The 17,250-nt window shown below is 41.9% G+C and overlaps 1 long non-coding RNA gene across 2 annotated transcripts in view; it reads right to left on the minus strand.

Moving 5' to 3' along the window:
- Positions 1–344: 344 nt before the first annotated feature.
- The window catches only part of LOC106575955 (uncharacterized), a 45,026-nt gene continuing 28,120 nt past the window's right edge, over positions 345–17,250 (minus strand). The window contains exons 1-2 of one of the 2 annotated variants that reach the window (XR_006760087.1): positions 6,090–8,953; positions 345–1,053 (exon numbers count right to left, since the gene is read on the minus strand). This is a non-coding gene — a long non-coding RNA (uncharacterized lncRNA). Of the gene's footprint in view, positions 1,054–6,089; positions 8,954–12,943; positions 12,998–17,250 lie in introns of those variants that run through there. The other variant, XR_006760088.1, reaches the window with a different exon arrangement.

Consider the following 17,250-nt stretch of genomic DNA (forward strand, 5'->3'; position numbering starts at 1 on the left):
ATATTCTGATTATCTCTGAAACTCAATTAGATAATACCTTTATACAGTGGTAGCAATACATGGTTATAACATCTATAGAAAAGACAGAAATGCCAATGGGGGCAGTGTTGCGGTCTATATTCAGAACCACATTATTGTAAGGCTTAGAGAGGATCTCATGTTAAATACTGTTGAAGTAATATGGCTACAGGTTCATCTCCATCACCTAAAGCCCATTCTTGTGGGAAGCTGCTATGCACCAAAAAGTGCTAACAGTCAGTATCTGGATAATATGTGTGAAAAGCTTGATAATGTCAAGGGTACTCAAGGAAGCAGGAGGGGTGAAGTCAGGCGCAGGAGACAAATGTCCGTGAACACACGTTTAATATGCACAATCCACAACTGCCAAAAAACAGGTAAGGCAGGGAAACAATACAAAATAACGGGATGAGCCCGAAAACAGAGTAGGGGCGCAGCCCAAAATTCGCAGCCTTACTAACACACAGGCAGAGGGAAAAACACTTAACCCCAGCCTAACAAACCTGACGAAAACAATCATGCAGAAACCCAAACCTAAACAGAAAGACTAAATAACCCCCCCACTAATGAACTAACACAATACAGGTGCAAATATAAACTAGACCTAACCAAAAGAAAATTAACAGAGGATCTGTGGCAGCTAGTAGGCTGGCGACGACGACTGCCGAGCGCCGCCCGAACGGGGAGAGGCGCCACCTTCAGTCGACGTTGTGACAGTACCCCCCCCGACGCGTGGCTCCCGCAGCGCGCCGACGCCGGCCTCGAGGACGACCCGGAGGGCGAGACGCAGGGCGATCCGGATGGAGGCTGTGGAACTCCCGCATCAGCGATGGGTCCAAGATGTCCTCCACCGGTACCCAGCACCTCTCCTTCGGACCGTACCCCTCCCAGTCCACGAGGTACTGCAGGCCCCTTACCCGGCGCCTGGAGTCCAAGATGGACCGGACTGTGTACGCCGGGGCCCCCCTGATGTCCAGGGGGGGCGGAGAGACCTCCTGTACCTCAGCATCCTGCAGTGGACCAGCTACCACCGGCCTGAGGAGAGACACATGAAACGAGGGGTTAATACGATAATAAGAAGGAAGCTGTAACACACCTCGTTTATTCTCCTCAGGACTTTAAATGGCCCCACAAACCGCGGACCCAGTTTCTGGCAGGGCAGGCGGAGGGGCAGGTTCCAGGTTGAGAGCCAGACTCTCTCCCCCGGGGTAAACACGGGGGCCTCACAGTCCTCCACCACAGGGGCCTCCGTCTGGCTCTGATGTCCGGGCACCAGGACCGGCTGGTAACCCAATAGGTCCGCAGAAACCTGCCCACATCCTGATTAATCCTCTCTACCTGCCCATTACTCTCACGGTGAAAACCTGAGGTCAAACTGACCTAAACCCCCAGTCGCTCCATAAACGCCCGCCACACCCGGGACGTGAACTGGGGGCCTCGATGTTTCAGGTTATCAGTCAACCTACAGGGGTAGTTACAAACAGCACAGGAATGAAATCATCAACATGTATTGATCACATCTTTACTAATGCTGCAGAAATGTGCTTTAAAACAGTATTAAAATCCATCGGATGGAGTGATGACAATATAGTAGCCATATCTAGGAAACCAAAGTTCCAAAGGCTGGGCCTAATATAGTGTATAAGAGGTCATACAATACGTTTTCTGTTTTCAACTCTCTAGAGACAGCAGGAGCGGTAGAGATACTCTGAATGTGATCGGCTATGAAAAGCCAACTGACATTTACTCCTGAGGTGCTGACCTGTTGCACCCTCAACAAACACTGTGATTATTATTATTTGACCCTGTTGGTCATCTATGAACATTTGAACATCTTGGCCATGTTCCACCCGGCACAGCCAGAAGAGGACTTGCCAGCCCTCATAGCCTGGTTCCTCTCTAGGTTTCTTCCTAGGTTCTGGCCTTTCTACAGAGTTTTTCCTAGCCACCGTGCATCTACACCTGCATTGCTTGCTGTTTGGGGTTTTAGGCTGGGTTTCTGTACAGCACTTTGAGATATCAGCTGATGTAAGAAGGGCCTTATAAATACATTTGATTCGAAATTTGATTTGTAGTGATTCCTATGTTGATGATGTAAATAATATTTGCTGGTCTGTGGTGTGTAATGAGGAGCAACCAGACGCTGCACTTGACACAGTTATGAAATTGTTTATTCCAGTTACTAACGAGCATGCACCCATTAAGAAAAAACTGTAAAAACGGTTAACTCCCAGTGGATTGACGATGAATTGAAAATGTGTAAGGTTGACAGGGATGAGGCAAAAGGAATGACAAATAAGTCTGCCTAAACAACCGTTTGGCAAACCTACTGAAAATTGAGAAATTATGTGACTAAAATGAATTAGAAGACAAAGAAACTATACTATGAAACAAAGATAAGAGAATAATAGAAAAAACCTTTGGAGCACCTTAAATGAAATTTTGGGCAAAAAGGCAAACTCAGCTCCATCATTAATTGAATCAGATGGCTTATTCATCACAAAACCGACTGATACTGCCAACTACTTTAATGTTTTTTTCATTGGCAAGATTAGCAAACTTAGGCATGACATGCCAGCAACAAACGCTGACAACACACATCCAACTATAACTGACTAAATTATGAAAGATATGTATTGTAATTTTGAATTACGTAAAGTGAGTGTGGAAGTGTGGAAATTATTGTTGTCTATCAACAATGACAAGCCACCGGTGTCTGACAACTTGCATGGAAAATCACTGAGGATAATTGCCACTCCTATTTGCCATATCTTCAATCTAAGCCTACTAGAAAGTGTGTGCCCTCAGGCCTCGAGGGAAGGAAAAGTAATTCCGCTGCCCAAGAATACTAAAGCTTCCTTTACTCGCTCAAATAGCCGAACAATCAGCCTGTTACCAACTCTTTGTAAACTTTTGGAAAAAATGGTGCTTGACCAGATACAATGCTATGTTACAGTAAACAAATTGACAACAAACTTTCAGCACGCTTATAGGGAAGGACATTCAACAAGCATGGCACTTACACAAATGTCTGAGAGAAATTGATTGATAATAAAAACATTGTGGGAGCTGTTCTGTAAGACTTCAGTGTGGCTTTTGACATTATCAAATCATAGTCTGCTAGTGTAAAAATGTATGTGTTATGGCTTTACACCCCCTGCTATATTGTGGATAAAAAGTTACCTGTCTAACAGAACACAGAGAGTGTTCTTTAGTGGAAGCCTCTCCAACATAATCCAGGTAGAATCAGTAATTCCCCAAAGCAGCTGTCTAGGCCCTCTACTTTTTTCAATCTTTACCAATGACATGCTACTGGCTTTGAGTGTGTCTATGTATGCGGATGACTTAACACTATACACGTCAGCTACTACAGTGAGTGAAATCACTGCAAAACTTAACAAATACTATTCAATTGTGTGGTCAAGTGCCACAAATATGGATTTAGGAACATTACAATTGGCTCATAACAGGGCAGCGAGTCTGGCCCTTAAATGTATACAGAGAGCTAAGATTAATAATATGCATGTCCATCTTTCATTGCGCAAAGTGGAGGAGAGATTGTTTTTGTAAGACGTGTTGGCATGCTGAATGCAACTAGCTGTCTGTTTAAAATACTAGCACACAGCTCGGACATCCATGCATACCCCACAAGACATGCCACTAGCAGTGGCGGTTCTAGACCATTTCAACTGGGGGGGCCAAGCTGGGGCCAGTTATACTGTTAGAGGGGCCAGTTACATTAGACGTTATTGTTGTCATATCGTTTTGCATGTGGTACGATACTGTTGTGTTCCGCCTAAAGCCGTCCCTCTAGAAAATGTGTGGGTTAAATTAGTGTTCCACGTTGCCACTATCTAATAACGGATGTAAAAAAAGAATGATAGCAAAAATTTGTTGTGTAAAAATTATTTCATACTCCACATTTAGGGGGGCCACAAGGGGGTCAAAAATTGTTGTCACAGGGGCACGGCCACCAGGTCTCTTCACAATCCTCAAGTCCAGAACAGACTATGGGAGGTGCACAGTACTACAGAACTCTATTTCACATCAGGTAAGTGATGCAAGCAGTAGAATCAGATTTAAAAAACAGATAAAAATACACCTTATGGATCAACAGGGACTGTGAAGAGACACACACACACAGGTACAGACACACGCTAATACACACGCTCTACACACACGTACATTATTATATTGTTGTATGGTGGTATTATGCACTTTGTATTGTAGATATATAGTGGGATAATAATGTTATATGCTGTACTGTTTTATGTTCTGTTTTATGTGTGATGGCAGCAGCTAATGGGGAACCCTAATCAATACAAATACCAGGGTCTTGACCTGACTGCAGTTCGGTGTTGTAACCGACTTCAGTGGGCAGATGGCGTTGTGTGGGCGAGCGGTTTACTGATGTCAATATTATGAACAGAGTGACCCATGGTGTTGGTGGGGTTATGGTATAGGCAGGCATAAGACAATTGCATTTTATCAATGGCAATTTGAATGCGAGTTCCTGAGGACCATTGTCGTGTCATTCATCCGCAGCCATCACCTCATGTTTCAGCATGATAATGCACGGCCCCATGTCGCAAGGATCTGTACACAATTCCTGCAAGCTGAAAATGTCCCTGTTCTTCCATGGCCTGCATAATCATCAGACATGTCACCCAACGACCTGATACTCTATGCGAAAGGAGATGTGTCGCGCTGCATGAGGCAAATGGTGGTCACATCAGATACTGACTGGTTTTCTGATCCACGCCCCTAACTTTTTTTTAAAGTATCTGTCACCAACAGATGCATGTCATGTGAAATCCCAGTCATGTGAAATCAATAGATTAGAGCCTAGTGAATTTAGTTCAATTCACTGATTTTCTTTTAGGAACTGTAACTCAGTAAAATCTTAAAAATTGTTGCATGTTGCGTTTATATTTTATTCAGCATATAGCAGGACCATAATACTGTCTTGTCCTGTTTTAACAGAATGTAACCATGTTCATGTGTAGCTCAGTTGGTAGAGCATGGAGCTTGCAATGCTAGGGTTGTGGGTTCAATTCCTATGGGGGAGCAGTACTCAACAAAATATGTTAATATATGCACTCACTACTGTAAGTTGCTGTGGTTCATGTGTAGCTCAGTTGGTTGGCTCATAGTCATCAGGATCTACATTAACTGAATCAGGTATGCTAAAACCAATTACCTTTCTTTTAGGTCAAGTCTTGTCTACAGTAACCGTACATACCCCCTTCATCTCTTAGCTCCACCTAAGAAAGAAGTCTGTGTAGCCTTGTACTCAAAACATAAACATGGAGCCTGCAAGGCTGCCTTCTGCCAGACTATGAGAAAAAGAGGTGTATGAAAGGAAGTGGTTGGGAATGTTTGCTGTCACACCACTGGCATTCTGAGAACAATGTATGAATGCATGCTGTATACAGTAAATACCATTTGCATTAGGCCAACTTTGTATAGGAATATAGTTAGCCTAGGCTACTGTACTGTATGTAGGTTATTGTAACCAGAAATCCACCCCATTCCCCAACTCTAAGAGGGTGGCAGGTAGTCTAGCGGTTAGAGTGTTTGGCCAGTAACCAAGAGGTCGCTGGTTTGAATAACTGAGCTGACAAGATTATAAATCATGTCGGCTCAATTATCCACTTAACCCTTATTTGCCCCAGTGGCGCCACACTACTATGGCTGACCCGGTAAAACAACACATTTCACTGCACCTATCCGGTGTATGTGACAAAATAAACATCTTAAGCAGAACTGATCCTTTTTAGCCTATTAGATGGGGAATTATACAATGCAGAACACAGAAATACTTTTTAAAAGGAAAGTCAATTGTTTGTATTAAGTTTCTCATTTTTGCCTTCTCTACTTTCCAATTGAACTCAACTAATGTTGAATTTTATAATTCAACATGATACTAAAGTCAAATATTGATCTAAATCAATCAGAATGAGGTTAAAAACATGCAGTTTTTAATTCCTTCATCCAAACAGTATATAATGCGTAGGCTATAATCACAATATTACATAACAACATTGTTTAGTAAGAGAGAGGGTTTATACCTCAACAATGACTGTCCAATCCAAAGTCGCCATATGGTTGCAAAGCGTGCTGAATACGACTGTCAGAGGTGAAATCAGAGGGGGCAGGTGCATATAGTCCCTTTGATACAAACAAGCCTGCGTTGTTCGCTACTGACTCGGTCAAAACTACTGTACCCTCTGTCAAAACCGTCACACTCCCTTTCGGAAATGATGTAGTAATACAGCCCCGGAGAAGCACACACCTCCTGACAAAACCTATGGTTTCAGCGAATAGGAAATCAGAGGTCTCAGTGAGAGACACCTGTTCCACACAGTTGAGATTTCCATTTGATTAAAAGCCTATTGTTAAACCGTAATAGAGATTTGAGAATGCCCACTGGCCAGCTCCACAGAGACATGCCAAAGCTTTTCATTTATCCTACAGTTTCATGAACCCCAGATAACAGAAAGTATCCATCACCCACTACTAAATGCATTGCAAAACCCTGTCCAAAATGCAATTGAATAGAAAATAATACAATAGGGAATTTGTCTTGTTCAATTTAAAAGCAAATGACAGACGAAGGCCAAGTAGCCATCAAGCCACATACAACACATGATAGCAAATGAAAGAGGAGTCAGTGTACGTATGAATGTGAAGTGTCTGTATGACATTTCCAAATATTTCATGAATAGGCCAACATGTTTTTAGACTGTAAATCATTCACTGTCATCTCTGGCAGTCAATCTTAAAATAAGTTTTAAAGAAAAAGATACAGAAAACCACTGAGATGTGGACATAAACTAAATGTATCATCTGCACGATGGCAAGTCTACCCTACTATAAGTGAACAGGAGTAGACAGTAGGCTAAAGTGACTGTCCACTTTTTAACTTTCTCTCAACCATTGCTTGTTGGTATAGTCTGGTCATTCCAAAAATGCACCCACAGTTTGCTTCCTGACTATATCTTTATGGTGGCTCTTTTGGGCTGCAATGGCTGAATGTACTTCTATATTTACTTCTATATATGGCTACAAATATATTTTAATTTGGTCTGTAAAATCATTACGGAAGGAAAACTTGCCTGGCTGCAGAAAATACAATGATCTAGGGCGCCACCTGGTGTTGTTACCTAATTAATAGCCTTGCAACTATGCAATTCATTGACATTGTCAATGAACAAATCGCCCAGTGAACTCACTTCATTCACATTTAATAAATAAACACAGTTAAAACAGTTATAGGGTGCTGTTTGAGATGGTGTGGCCTTGTATAGAAAATGCAGTCTTCAAACCCTCATTTCCCCCTGCGGCCGTGTTTCCTTCTGTCGGTCTGGGACTGTGTGTGCCTGTGCCAGCTGACAGTCATAAATTCTGGAGCAGTGACATGGGCATCTGCCCTATACACTGGCTAATGGCTGTCCGGGCTGGCTGTGTGCATATTTTATTTACCATACAAGCTATAAATGACATGGAATCTGGCTGGGAAGAGAGTGGGGACACAAACGTTATAGATTTCAAACACAACGTTACAAAATGTTGGCCTTGTTTAACATTTATTTGTATCCTGACATGTATTCTTCTTTATGTATTGATTGATCCATCCTTCCAGCAGATGTTTCAGTCTTCATGTCCAGGATAAGAAATGGCCACATACAGTATTTCAAGGAACATGCATAACGTTATACTTCCATTTCTTGACAACCAAAAGGAGTCGACACACATGTGACTAAGACTACTCACTTTTTATTATGACTTTTAGTACAGTACGCATTATTACAAAATTGAAGGTATATAAACAATAGGCCTATTTCCAAATTCCAATACAATACTCTGTTTAGCACATGTTGTGTAGCAGGTAGCCTAGGTGGTTAGAGCGTTGGACTAGTAACCAAAAGGTTGCAAGATCAAATCCCTGAGCTGACAAGGTGAAAATCTGTTGTTCTTCCCCTGACCAAGGCAGTTAACCCACTGTTCCTAGGCTGTCATTGAAAATAAGAATTTGTTCTTAACTGACTTGCCTATTTAAGATAAATAAAAAGTACCAAGGCAATGATTTGAGATAGCTTACCTTCTTTACTTTTCGCTCCACTTAAAAACAGCACAGTAGACAGTGAGCTCCATTGTGGCCATGCTCGTAGCGTTGTGTTGCTGCCCTTCAGGGAAGGCAGTAGGTTGTACAGTTAACTCCTGATGGGGCAAAATAACAACCCTGAAACCACACAACCTACTACCTCACCCTGTGCGAACACCATGAACCATCGACCGGTCACAATCCGATTGACCAGTTGGTTAGAGATGGAGTCCAACCAGAAAATGTGAAATCTCATTTCCTGTTCAAATATAAAATGAATAATAATACAATTATGTAATAATATTGTAATAATGGTAATAACGTAGGCACGAAAGGTACATTTTCATTGCAGCTTTTGACGAGGGTTCTTCATGTGGAGAGTCTGTGATGATATTACAGCCACTTCAGGAAAGACAGTATGTTGTATAGTCATCTGACAGCTTGGGTGTGACCCTAAAACTATACAACCTACTACCTCACACCAAAGGACAGTTGGTTTGTCTCTGATGAACAGTCCGAGTGGTCCTTAAAGGGATCCTCATGTGAGAGCTCAGACATGAAAAGGTGAATTGCATGCAATCAATTACACTCCCTCCAGTGGTGTGGGGGCTGTGCTTTGGCAAAGTGGGAGGGGTTATATCCTGCCTGTTTGGCCCTGTCCGGGGGTTTCATCGGATGGGGCCACAGTGTCTCCTGACCCCTCCTGTCTCAGCCTCCAGTATTTATGCTGCAGTAGTTTATGTGTCGGGGGGCTAGGGTCAGTCTGTTACATCTGGAGTATTTCTCTTGTCTTATCCGGTGTCCTGTGTGAATTTAAATATGCTCTCTCTAATTCTCTCTTTCTCTCTTCCTTTCTCTCTCTCTCTCGGAGGACCTGAGCCCTAGGACCATGCCTCAGGACTACCTGGCATGATGACTTCTTGCTGTCCCCAGTCCACCTGGCCGTGCTGCTGCTCCAGTTTCAACTGTTCTGCCTGCGGCTATGGAACCCTGACCTGTTCACCGGACGTGCTACCTGTCCCAGACCTGCTGTCCCAGGCCTGCTGGAACCCTGACCTGTTCACCGGACGTGCTACCTGTCCCAGACCTGCTGTTTTCAACTCTCTAGAGACAGCAGGAGCGGTAGAGATACTCTCAAAGATCGGCTATGAAAAAGCCAACTGACACTTACTCTTGAGTTTCTGACTTGTTGCACCCTCGACAACTACTATGATTATTATTATTTGACCATGCTGGTCATTTATGAACATTTGAACATCTTGGCCATGTGCTGTTATAATCTCCACCTGGCACAGCCAGAAGAGGACTGGTCACTCCTCATAGCCTGGTTCCTCTCTAGGTTTCTTCCTAGGTTTTGGCCTTTCTAGGGAGTTTTTCCTAGCCACCGTGCTTCTACACCTGCATTGCTTGCTGTTTGGGGTTTTAGGCTGGGTTTCTGTACAGCACTTTGAGATATCAGCTGATGTAAGAAGAGCTATATAAATACATTTGATTTGATTTGATTTATAAAGCCCTTCTGACATCAGCTGATGCCACAAAGTGCTGTACAGAAACCCAGCCAAAAAACCCAAACAGCAAGCAATGCAGGTGTAGAAACATGCAATGTGTCAACCTCATATTTTGCCTCCTGTTCCTCCTTGACCCATCTCAGGTTCACACCATCTGTAAGACTCAAAAGAGGAGAGTGTGTTAACAACAGCTACTTGAGTGGACAGCTAGGCTTAAACCTGCTGTGTTGTTGTCTTGCTACATTATTAACTACCCTTGATTATAGTTTAGCCAGGCAGACCAGACCAGACCAGACTAGGGTCAGATATATCTGTTCCACACAATTAAGTTACTCAAGCCTCACATGTTGACACATGTAATACAGTTAACATTAAATGTTGTTGATGTTTTCAATCATAGGATTACATATAATTACATATTAGAGCCATTAGGATCTCTGTTTTTTTTTATGTTGTTGATTTCACTGTGAAGCCAAAAAGCAAGTGTGTTACAGCCAAGACTCAAATCAAGAGTTTGTCTATATTATAAAGGTTTATAAAGGTAACACTGACAAATCAAGGCCGTATTAGAGAGTTACTATTAGGAGACTATCAAGTGACTCATGTAGGGAGGTTTTAAATCTGGTGGTGGTTTAGTGTTGGGGTTGTGGAGGGGGTGAGACGAGAGGTGAAAGGTTGTGGTTAACGCTGGGAGTTTTCTCTGTGACATAGGCTGTGGGCAGCACTGTGGTTTACCTCAGAATGGGGAGACGGGGGAGTCACAACCACAAAGGTGAGTCACAGGCCTCAGGAGGAGTGAGACTGACGCACAGTCGCGACTTACACACACACACACACACACACACACACACACACACACACACACACACACACACACACACACACACATTCTCTCACATCAGCTTGTGGCTATTTTATAGGAGGATAGGGATCACATAAATGCCACAGAAATCCAGTACTCCCTGTCCATCAGTCACTGAGAATAGGTTATTTAAATCAAAACGGAATCACTTGAATAAGTGACTGATGTGTTGCGGAAACAATTCCCATTGCACGGATCCATGTCTCTTTGTCAAGTAAACCGTGGCCCATTTTACACAGGAGTGGGGTGAAACATTGTTGCGTGTAGTTTAATTATTTGTGTCAATGTATCTTAACAGTCTGTATCAATGTACACTGAATATACAAAACATTAAGAACACCTTTAAATGACATAGACTAAGCAGGTGAATCCAAGTGAAAGCTATGATCCCTTATTGATGTCACCTGTTAAATCCACTTCAGTCAGTGTAGATGAAGGGGAGGAGACAGGTTAAAGAAGGATTTTTAAGCCTTGAGACAATTGAGACATGGATTGTGTATATGTGCCATTCAGAGGGTGAATGGGCAAGACAAAAGATTTAAGTGTCTTTGAATGGAGTATGATAGTAGGTGCCAGGTGCACCAGTTTGTGTGAAGAACTGCAACACTGCTGGGTTTTTCACGCTCAACAGTTTCCCCTGTGTATCAAGAATGGTCCACCACTTAAAGGACATCCAGCCAACTTGACAACTGTGGGAAGCATTGGAGTCAACATGGGCCAGCATCCCTGTGGAACGCTTACGACACCTTGTTGAGTCCATGTCCGACAAATTGAGGCTGTTCGAAAGGCAAAAGGGGGGGGGTGGGGGTGCAACTCAACTCAATATTAGGAAGGTCTTATTGTTTTGTACACTTAGTGTATATGTTATCAATGTAACTGACAAGAGGGCTTTGACTGAGAAGAGAAATCACATTGTCTCATTCAGCCAGTGTCCAGAGATGCCCTCTTTAGCTGAGACCAATCCAATCTAATAACACACACAACCCCATGGCAATTGAAGTAAATAGACTGTACCACTGTTTCAAAACATTTTTGGCACAGTCACAGTGTATCCCTCCATAGCAATCCACTGTCAGTTCAATGCTACTCCTCTTATTCCAACCTGGATGGGTGAGACCATATTAACGAATAGGGTTGTACTATTATACTAATAGATTATAATATGTATTTGTATTTGGTTATATTGGTTCGGTGTCCTGGACACATTAAGCATAGTCCTGAACAAAAATAATCTTTCAATAGAGATTCTCCATTGAGAATGCTTTTTAGTTCAGTAGTAGGCTTGGTCTGTGTCCAGGAAACTGTGTATTATATTATACTAACAGGGTTATAATAACATGTGTAAGTGTAACTTTAGGTGTCACACTTCAATACCCTGACTCTGCCTCTAGCGTTGTGAAACCTCCCGCTAGGCCAGCGAGGGCGAGACGAGGCCGCCACTCCATAGTCAGTGGCTTTCATTTTGCTTTATATGAATGGAGCGGATTCATTCTCCATTGTAGAGAAGAGGAGCTGAACCATGGCTAAACTTCACAACTCCACTGAGGGTAAGGACACTCTCACAAAACTCACAGCCAAAATATTATACTATTTCTCATGTCACATCATCAATTTCCCTTTACAGACATCATTCTTCGGGGTGCTGAAGGGCAGGTCATTTTAGTGGAAATGTTTTGAACATGTGACACTAATATTGAATGGCCGTGGTTTGAACCTGGGTCTCCAGCATGCCAAAAGACTGTGTTATCCCACTGAGCTAAAGGCTGGGCATTCACTAAGGGAGCATAAGTCTACAGGTTTCAGGCAAGGTTACTCATCACACAAGCATGATTCTAGAACTTGCCTAGTCAATCTGCAGCATATTACCAAACGGCCAACAGGTGGTGCTTTTCCCCCAGGACTGGAGCCGTAGGCTTTATAGGTCTGTTGAGTGCTGTTTGTAGTGCACCCACTGACAATAGGGACTTTGTGTAGTTCAGAGTGCCAACCCACTGTGGGTTGCATTTCTCAGGGAGCCAACCGCAGTCCACTGTCTCTTCATCTTCATCTGACCTTTGAGGTACTGGATTTACTTTCCCTCTTTCACTGATTTCTTTGGCAGCTTCAGAGTATGAGCAGCTTCTACTGTACTGTACAGATCACTAACATTACTGTAACCACAGTCTACTAGCTGAGATTTTTTCTCTTATACTGTGAGTGCGAGTGTGCATTCAAAGCAAACAACTGCACCATAAACATTTGACTGACTTTATGTAACTGCAGGCTACTGAAAAATGAGGCGAGATGCTTTTCATTTCAGGTTAAACTAAACAGCTACATAATGCCATTGATTTGACTTAGTGTACAATGAAAATCACACAATGAAAAGCAAACCAAATACCAAACCCATATAAACTCTACCTTAATAAGCTTAAGAACCAAGAATATTTAAATTAAACATAATTTCACCTTTAATCCAGGGTTTGTTCCATCTCTAAACACTGCCCCCCAGATCCAATCAACCTGCAAAAATAAAACAACAAATTTAAACAACTTAAATTCTTCTAAAAGTCTGAAAGTAGAATAACGCTCGTCAAGCAAACCACAAACACAGAAACAAATGCTTCAGTAATGTAGCAAATAGAACTAGGCACAGAAATTCAACTAAATAAGAGCAACATAGGTCAAATACAGAGAACATTTATTACTGTTTGATTTAGTAAAAACTGGCATATAGTTTGTATATAGTTTGTCTGCCCAGTGCACGTTCACTTCATGTTAACTGGTACAGGAGCACTCCCAGGCCTATGCTTTCCCCGAACCTCTGCTCAAATATATAATTAAGACGGAATTCCCATATGCTGAAGTGATCAGGACTCAGAATACTGTACCAAAATGGAATACAGTATTGGACAGTTACTGGCCCGAGTGGCATCAAATGCAAGCGGTTGCACAAAGTAAACGCTCACTCTCCATCTGGTGTCTCTGTCCATAAAATAACTTTCTGTATTGAGCATTGCTATTTTGGTCCACATACCGAAGTTCACAGATCGTATGGGTTGTTACTGTAAATGTCTATTTAAAACTGTCTTTCCTTCGGGTGTATCCTGAGTTATGTCCTCATTTGCATATCTATGACCTTCATAACTGAGGTTATTTCTAATCATAAAGGGTCATGTATTATGACTGAAATTACAGGGCAAAACATTTATTAGATCACTATAGCAGGAAAACATAAAACAAATCTATATAGATGAATACAAGTCAACATAATGTCTTTAAACAAACCAGAAACGCATGGTTTTAATTATATATAATGAGGTAACTCGGGCTCCCGAGTGACGCAGCAGTCTGAGGCACTGCATCTCAGTGCTTGAGGTGTCACTACAGACTCCCTGGTTCAAATCCAGGCTGTATCACAACCGGCTGTGATTAGTCCCATAGTGCGGCGCACAATTGGCCCAGCGTCATCTGGGTTTGGTCGGTGTAGGCCGTCATTGTAAATCAGAATTTGTTCTTAACTGACTTGCCAAGTTAAATAAAGATCAAATACATTTTTAAAAATTGTCAAACTAACGCACTAAAGTTGTTTTTATATTCCGCCTCTTCAAATTAGAATGTCTAAATGTTAATAAATTAACAGTTCATCAGGATGGAGCTGGAATGTGTATGGACACACACACACACACATCTGAAATGCTGCACCTATATCAAATGTTTACCATCCAATACAATACACAGTTATGTCGTAAAGTGTGAACAGTTTGTTTATAACAAGTCAATTGTAAACTATGTGAGAGTAAGTAAACGTAAATGTGCAAAGGCTAACACTTCAAAATTATAATATTATAATATACAACTTTTTATTGTTCAATTTAAAAAATATATTTACTTCCAGAATTTCATGCAAACGTAAATTTGTTTTAAAATACTGATTGAAGTCTGGATATGTTTATACCAATGTAATAATGGCAACAACTGTAAGTACAATACTTTTTGTCATTTTGATCCAAACATTATAACTGATAAGACATTTTATCATGCAAACCCCCATAATTAAATAACTGTGAATAATGTAAATATTGATGTAAATAAAGCAAAAATGGACTTACCTATTATCATTGGCTCAGTCTCACACACACACACACACACACACACACACACACACACACACACACACACACACACACACACACACACACACACACACACACACACACACACACACACACACACACACACACAGTCTTTGGACTTGAATAAGCTGTTAGATTTTCCCATAAACCCAAGCGCAGACAGATCTTTTGTTTCAATGCTTCATTTAGATTCCCTCCACAAAACCAGCTTTATTACTATTTATTTCTCCCTCTCCCCCTCTCTACCTCCCTCTGGCTCTCCCTCCCTCCGTTTGTCCCTCTCTCTCTCACACACAAACGTGCGCGCAAACACTTACCCAACCTCGCAATCACATCTTAAAAAATTGTCTGAATGCAATTTAGCCTGGCCTACATTTCTTTCTGTTCTCTGTTTCTCATCAATCAATTCTCTCATGAATGCAGTGGTGTTGCACTTCTCTCTGTCAATATTTGTATTTTATTTTGCTTATGAGTATTAACAAACATAGGGTTAGAAAATCGTAATATGGTAATTGTCTCTTCTTACACATTTTTCACATTCGGAGTGTGTGGAGTGTGTTTGTGTTTGAGTGTGATCGCATGTAAGTGTGTGTGTAAATAGTGTGTATGTTTTCGTGTAAATGTGTAATTTATTTGGCTTTTGTGTATGTGAATGCTATAAGGAGGGGTTTGTGCCCTCCTCTCCTTTACAGAGGCGTGGGAACTCCATTCATCGTTAAACCCAGGGTCCATTGTGGAGCACATGGCATCGAGTGTGTCTGGGTGTTTGCTGCCTCTACGTGACAGTATATGTGTGTGTGTGTGTGTGTGTGTGTGTCTGCTTACACAAGTAGTCCCTTTGGCATACCCCAGGAATGGGCTCAGTATGTCTGAAATGTATCTTATGTTTACATGCGCTTCAATACAAGTATAAATACCCACCCATTACTAACGTTGGAGGGCCGATCCACTGTGTTCTCTTTTACGATCTTTCCTTTCTATACCCTGAAACTATACAACCCGCTGATGAAATGAAGTAAGAAATCATCTTTCTGTATTTAGGTGTTGGATGATATGTAATGGTGAAGGTACAATGACAACTATAACACCTTCTAGAATGCCTCACCAGTTTCTAGAACACCTCGCCAAATTCTAGAACATTCTGGAAACACATGATGTGATCCTAGGTTTCGGCTCGTTCCTTCCCACTAGGCCTCTAAAAGCCTGAGACAGAGGGGGTACACCCTGTGCCTACACGTGTGTAACCGATGTGAAATGGCTAGTTAGTTAGCGGTGGTGCGCGCTAATAGCGTTTCAATTGGGTGACGTCACTCGCTCTGAGACCTGAAGTAGTTGTTCCCCTTGCTCTGCAAGGGCCGTGGCTTTTGTGGCGTGATGGGTAACGATGCTTCGTGGATGTCAGTTGTTGATGTGTGCAGAGAGTCCCTGGTTCAAGCCCAGGTAGGGGCGAGGAGAGGGACAGAAGCTAAACTGTTACATTGATGCTGTTGACCCGGATCACTGGTTGCTGCGGGAAAAGGTCAAAAGGGGGGTGAGTGTAACCGATGTGAAATGGCTAGTTAGTTAGCGGTGGTGCGCGCTAATAGTGTTTCAATTGGGTGACGTCACTCACTCTGAGACCTGAAGTAGTTGTTCCCCTTACTCTGCAAGGGCCGTGGCGCGATGGGTAACGATGCTTTATGGGTGTCAGTTGTTGATGTGTGCAGAGGGTCCTTGGGGCGAGGGATGGAAGCTATACTATTACACGTGCATATCTTCATCACCCTTCTCTAGTACAACACATTGTCCCTCATCTTGCCATAGTTAACACCTATGATAAAGTTTTTAATACGGTATTCCGAGACAATGTATGGTTGCTTTTAATGGCATTGAAACAACAATTTATTACGAGGGGCTACATTACAATAATAAAATAAGAGTTTGTATCTTACCCGTGTTCTGTAAGTCTTATAGTGTTCCAGTGTTATGTGGTGAAGAATAGAGTATTGGACATCTAATATACGTTGGTTCTCGTGGGTTTTATCTGTGATGACTCACCTACCTCTAAGTCAACTGCTATTGGTTAAATCAAAATACCCTCCTGCTATTGGTGAAGGTCTATCAGAATCTGCGTCAACACTGGACATACCACAACTACTATCAATGGATTTTTGGGCCTATTATTTTTTCAAGCCTATACTGATACAGCAGAATTTGTTCTTCCATTTAATAGGAGAAAACATTGAAAGGGACGTATTTTCTACGAAATTATATAAACCAAATGTTATACATAGAAACTTTGCTATATTAAATGTGTCACGTGGCAGACCACTTGAGCAAATACACTTGAGAAAATAATATATTGTTTTTCGATTAAAGTCAAATTAAACATTTGTTGAAAAATGGAAACTGACTTGCACAGTATAAAAAGACATTGATATAAACAATTAAACCATCATGTGACTGTTTTGATTATCTTCCGCATTTACGGATGAAAAACAAAATAAAATCGACCAATATCTGTAAGCGCTTGAATTAAGAATAAGACAACAATCTTTTGGATTTACACGTTCTGATGGCTTTCGCTTAGCTGCAGTGGTTAACTGAAAAGCTGCTCTGGAAGAGAGTCACAGCCCTGCTACCATGCTCTGGCATGTCTCC

The sequence above is a fragment of the Salmo salar genome, chromosome ssa17 (assembly GCF_905237065.1).
Source record: "Salmo salar chromosome ssa17, Ssal_v3.1, whole genome shotgun sequence".
Classification (NCBI taxonomy): Eukaryota; Metazoa; Chordata; class Actinopteri; order Salmoniformes; family Salmonidae; genus Salmo; species Salmo salar.